The 6,268-nt window shown below is 37.9% G+C and overlaps 1 protein-coding gene across 1 annotated transcript in view; it reads right to left on the bottom strand.

Moving 5' to 3' along the window:
• The window catches only part of lrrn1 (leucine rich repeat neuronal 1), a 28,401-nt gene extending 22,548 nt beyond the window's left edge, over nt 1-5,853 (bottom strand). The window contains exon 1 of the mRNA XM_015371015.1: nt 5,398-5,853. The gene's annotated coding sequence lies outside the window, so the exon portion shown is untranslated. The remainder of the gene's footprint in view (nt 1-5,397) is intronic.
• Between the last annotated feature and the right edge of the window lie 415 nt (nt 5,854-6,268).

The raw sequence follows: 6,268 nt of genomic DNA, 5'->3' as shown, positions 1-6,268 counted from the left end.
GTCATATGATTTAAAATGATCACTTTTAGAGTCTACTGACAGCATCATTAATAACTGATTTAATGGCGGCCCTATTGGAACCTGCCATCCATAAGACTGATGTGTAGTTTGAATTCTACAGAGTATAAATCTGGTAAGGCTCCTGCGGAAAGTGTTTGCAGAAGACAGGGACAATCAGTGCTATTCCTTGAGCATATTTGGTAAGTACCCAAGTGGCACATGCCTGAATGTCAATCTTTTAGCCAATTTGTTTCATAACTTTTGGAATTAAATGATAAATCAAACTCTTAACAAATTCGGTTGTGAGGCACGTGCTATCATCCTTCCAATCCACAAAGGCACAAATCGCGTCCCTTTGCTCATTTTTCAAATAGAAATAGAAGCAATTCCAGCTAAAAACAGTACAGCCATGTTTGTTTTACTTCTGCTTTCAGCTGGTTAAAACGTTAATGTCATACATGTCACTTAATTTCAGTGGTCTGTTGACTTCTGGTAAGATGACTTGTGAATTCCCAAGTCTTTAGACAATTCATCTTTCTTCCAAGGTAAGCTTTATTGACCCTTCTTAAAATGGCTTGACCTTCAGTCCGAAACTTTATAATTTAAAAAAACATATAAGACTTCCTATGAATGTTTAGGTTAAATCTAACAAAGCTTATGAAGCTCCAGCTTAAACAATGTTTTCTGGCCAACCTCCCCTTCCTGTCACTGACAGTAACTGTAACCTAATCCTTGCCAGTGTTCAATGAATACCTTCATATGTTTAGTGAACAGTGAACTAAACAGCTCAGTTTTTAAAAAATGAGTTTGAACAAGAGTGGCCTTCACTCTGAGAAGAATAAGCAACACACACACACAGTTCAAGTTAAAAAAATAAATAAAAGTGATCTATAAAAAAGTGAATTATGATCATGAGCTAGTTCATTTTCATCTGTGTGAACTTAACTCTTTTTAACTACGAACTGGCAAACATTGACCAGTACATACCTAACAGTGACATAAGCTTAACTCACACTTTTTTCTTCTACCTACCAATAAGCAAAAAAAGAATTGATGGCCAGAACATATATATACACACACACATATATATATATATATATATATATATATATATATATATATATATATATATATATATATATTCTACCTTATACCATGGTAGATTGGATGTTTTTTTTTATTATACATGGTCTAGTGTTTACGTTTCTCCTCCATTCTCTGTATGGCACACAGCAGTGTTCCATCCTCAAAATGCAGTCAAAAACTTACTAATCAGGGCCCCTCCCTCTAGGTACAGCAGGTACAGGTCTTTGTTGTAACGTATCAGAAAATAAATCCCCAATTAGCTGCTTCGATGAACTTACACTCTCAAACACCTTTCACATATCTTACAGACAGTTGGGAAGACCTTAAAAAGTCATTTCCCAGGAAACAATGGGGAGGCAGCCTTCCTGTGTTAATAAGATGACAGGTATTTTGTTGTTTTTTTAAGTACAGTACTGTTAACATGATGTGAGATCAGGATGAACTGGCTGCCAACCCTTTGAAAGCAAACTGGAGACTAGCTAACTAAGCCCATCACCTGACTAACTACATTTACTGTCACTACCAGGGGGTCTCATTACAAACCAGCAAACATCTGTTTGTTAAACTCCAGCTTTATGCTCTAAAGCAGAATGGCAAGAAATAAATATGATAAATATTCTGAACTGTAAGCACATTGGATCACATTCTAAAGATTTGACCCAGTGGTTATTTCATAGCTCTAAGTCCACATATAACAGCATTCTCTAGGTTAAGTTTCTTACTAATTTCTTGTTCTGTTCTCTTAGTCAGTCAGTCAGTCAGTAAATTAGTAGGTTAGTTAGTTAGTCCGTTAGTTAGTTCATTCCTGTCATTTCCCCTATTTGGTTTGAAGTTTCCTTTGAGTTTAGTTGAGTTCCTTCTGTGTTTTTTCCCCAATTTCCTCATTTTACTCTCCTCAACAGCTGCTTCCTGATTAGTCCACCTTGTCCAATGCCATCTCCATGGTTGTCCTCTGAGTATAAACTCTCTGGTTGTCACTGTTCAGTGCTTATACACTACACTGCTCTTCTGTTACTCTGCCTGTGCTTCAAATCCTGTTCTCTTTGTTCAACTTCCCCTGGAAGTTTTTCATCTTTCTCAAAATAAATCTTTGACATGCTCAAATCAACCTCATGTCTGTGTTTTCGTCCCACTTACAAACAAACAAACAAAAAAAACATGTAATTTACTCTACCACCACTGTGTACAACTGTTAAGATACACCTAAGGAAAATATCTACTGTCTTAGCTGGGACTGAGCTCAGATTTGTTGCTATACCAGGGATTAAAATCCTTAACAATGTTTATTCTTTATATTATGAGTAGAATAAAAATCAGATTCTGATCTAAAACAGTGACTTGCCTCCCTTATATCTCTATGCAAAAAACCCAGCAATAATTATGCCTCAAACAACATCATTATAACAGTTTTGATCTATATATTAGCAGTAATGCAAATATAAGTATGCAGTTGTTTTCAAACAGGAGAGATTAGATCATGTTTGTTTTGGCAGTTCTTTAGATAAATACCATAAAACTGTCTTTCAATTTTCAATTGGCTAGAAGAAAAGCTATTTTGAGTCTGTCTACACACAGTAAACAGCCAGTTTATACCCTAGCTGTTAATATAAGGGAAACTGCTTAGTCAACATTTATTCTTAATAGTGCAACTGAAAAAGTCAAACCTGTTGCAAACTAAGCCACACAATTGCAGTGCTATACCAGGATAACATTTAATGATGTATTTAATTACTACAAGGGAAGAATTGTCAACCCTTTATCTTAAAGGGTTTTTAAGGTTTGAATTTGCGATTTAAAGGAATAACATCGGGGGTTTAAGCTGCCTAACCCAGCAATGCCCTCTTTAGACTGCTATATACCCATGAGACATAAGTACCGTTGCCATTGTTGGTGTGGGACTTGAAACTTTGTACCCCTAACTCTAAGCTCTGTTGTTTCCCAACAACCCCTCCTGCACATCACAGGCAATTGCAATATAACCTCAGGAAGAAAATAGCTACTTAGTTTTTATCGATCAAGATAAAAAACAGTTGGGTTATTGTGTGTGAGAGAGGATTGGTGTGTAACATGTTAGACTATAAAGATAAAAGATTAAAGAGCATGTTGGCCATTACAGGTAGTCTGGAGTACTTATTTCACTCCGATATCTATAAGACAGATGTTTGTATGTTTTTTAACTTGAGATGCAAAAGTCATGAGTTCAAGAAATAAATTGCCTTAATAGTCATAAATCTACTGCAAAGCCAGAAGAGGTGTCTGCTGTGGTAGAAGTACATAAGGACGGGTTGTGTAAGATACATATATATGTATTAGTTGTGAAAGGAAAAATCTGGAAGCCTGAGGAAAATTTGATATAGACCGATTTTGTCTGTGTATTTAAACTCACGGTGTTTTAAATGAAAATGATACATTCTGGTCAGAGTGGAAGCACCACAGAGCTATGCTAAGCTAAGCGTTTGTTCACTACTCAATATGGTAGGGCAACATAGAATTATCCTGACATCATGCCTCTGAAAGGCATTCATAAAAGCAAGCTGTTAAAGGTTAACCAAAAGATTTTATCAATCCATCTTATACTGCTTTTCTGTCCGGATCACAATGGGGCTGGTGCCTATCTCAAGAGGTATTTGGGTACACAGTCTATCACAGGCCACTGGGAGACAAAACTAGATTCACCAATCAACCTGACAGTCTTGTTTAAATTCAAAAGAAGAAAAAAACATCTTTAAGTATTAACAGAGCTTAAATCACGATTAAAGGTATAGTGGAGGATTTTCGCAAATTTTTCCAACTTCCAAAAGAAGATTCACAATATTTCCACTATGTCAGACTCACCACCGCTAAGTGAAAATGGAGATGAGCACGTAGGATGGACTTACGTAAACATATCACCAGAATGATTGAAAATGAGGATGACCACTTTTGATAATCCACCCAGAAAAAGAAAATCCTCAACTATACCTTTAAGTAAAACCAAATCATTGATAACAAGCAACCGAAAACTAAACCTCACAATCCTGCACTTTAATCTAAAGTCTGAAAACTGCAGCTAGCGGCACAGAAACCAACCACAAAGCTTCCAGATAAGGCAATAATACCAGTTCAACAGATGCTAATATATGACATAGAGTGAGTACACAATAATTTCTCTTCAAGATTGAGATTAGGGTTAAAACAATTAATCAGAGAAGAGAAACCAATGTATGCTGTAATTATACCAAAATTGTAAAAAGATGAATACAGATTTTGCCTTTCGAATAAAAAAACAACTTTTTTGTCTGTCAGTCTAGAACTTCTCAAATGGAAAAGTTTTAGTTTCATCTGGTTTGATTCTATAAAAGAATATTGTTTCAGGAGCCTTTTACTATCCGATTACTAATCGATTAATTGAAAAATACCTCTTTACCTTTTTTTTCACTTACAGTCCATTCTGTGGGACAGAATCTACAGAGAAAATCAAAGTTTCTGTAAGATCGTTGAAGAAAAAAAGGCGTAATACAACCTAAAGAAGAAAAGCTGGAATGTGTTTGCCTTTCTTTAACCAGACTGCATGGCGCAGAGGTAAACCCTGTAGGATAAATGAGGACTTTAATTCGGAGAACAAAAAAATATCTTTTGTCATAAGCTGATCTTTCGAAGTGCAGTGTTGACATTATCACTGCCACTCCTGAGCTGAGCGATAACAAGTCAGCAGCCTTCCTTGCCACAAAAGCGCAACAGCTGCAGAGACAGAAGCGACATTGGAGGAGCACAATAGACCCCCCGCTAACGAACGCAACCCCATTCTCAGCGGCGCATCTCGGGCCCTTCTTTATCCCCCCCTCCCCGAGGAAAGACCGAAGCGACTTTTCGCTTAGATCGGAGGAGACATCGGGACATCTGCCGACATACACTTTAAGATTAATATGCTAATCGCATCACTGCGCGCATGCTGGACCGACGAGCCGCCTGCCGCAGCGCAGATCAAAGTTTGCTTTATTTGGCATCTAACTGACTATTAGAGGCTGATTTGGGATCGGTAATATATTATGTTTAATATTGTGCGGGGTGAAATTGGGAATGCTTCTTAATTTCACAGAGCAAGACAGAACCTTTGTATAATTAGAAAGAATAAAGATAATGCCCTTGAGTTCGTCTGCAACTTCATATCAGTGCCCTTGTGTTTTGATTGTTTGAGATAAAAAACATACTAATCATGATTTACATCGGGAAAACATAAGCTACAAAATAGAAATAAGAAACCCAATAAAAATAATAATAATAATAATAAAAAAGCTTAAGACTAAAGGTTTTTTTCCTTATCCGCCTCACCTTGTTGACATTCCAGTCCTAAACGTCTCCAAGCGCACGGCTCCTTCATCCAGGTGAACGCCTCAGTTCAGAGTAAGGGGAATGCTACAAAGATGCAGGTGAATGGGTTCATCAGACAAACATCCCTGTCTCCTCCGGAGTTCCGATGAAGGCTGTTTACTGCGCGTCCCATCAGAGCGCATCGCAGAGACGCATGATGCGGTCTGCAGAGACAGATCTCCCAACTTGCTGCCACCCGGCCGCTTTGTCACTCACACGATATTCCTCCGCACTGCTGCCGCTCCTCTCTGCGCGAATGTAGATGAATAGCGATCGCAATACGGGGAAAAAAGGCAGAAAACACCTGGCGCTGTTCTGACTATAGTCAGCTGATTCCCCAGCAGGCCATTGGTTGAGAGCGGCTGTCTATCCAAAGCAAAGCAAAGCAAAGCACCATCTGCTCCAGGCTTGTTGTGATGAGAACAAAGGCAGGAGGAGGACGGCGGGGTGGCAAAGCATGGGGGCTGTGAGGGTAGTGCTGTGGGGGTAGTAAGAAGGCATTAATGTCGGATAAAATCTCCCCCTCCCAACACCAACCAGGGCAGCCTTATTGTTGTGTTTACAAAAAGATGGATCATATCTGCATGCATTTTGAAACTAATGCATTAATAAGTCCATTAAGTTAATAGATAAAATGTTTCACAAATTAAAATTCTGGAAAGTGTAACGTCTACAAATAATTAGGATGTAGTTTTAACCTTCACAGTCAACTATTCAAAACTGAGCTAGCTTATCATTTATTTATAATGCTCTACTTTGTGTTCTTAGATGCAACCAACTCATCTTCAGTGGTATCAAACGTACACACATTTGTTAATTAAGTAGAAGTACA

This window comes from Cyprinodon variegatus, unplaced genomic scaffold (genome assembly GCF_000732505.1).
Source record: "Cyprinodon variegatus isolate N-32 unplaced genomic scaffold, C_variegatus-1.0 Scaffold51, whole genome shotgun sequence".
In the NCBI taxonomy this organism is placed as follows: Eukaryota; Metazoa; Chordata; class Actinopteri; order Cyprinodontiformes; family Cyprinodontidae; genus Cyprinodon; species Cyprinodon variegatus.
Note: the sequence above shows the minus strand (reverse complement) of the source record. Positions and strands in the feature narration are given on the sequence as shown.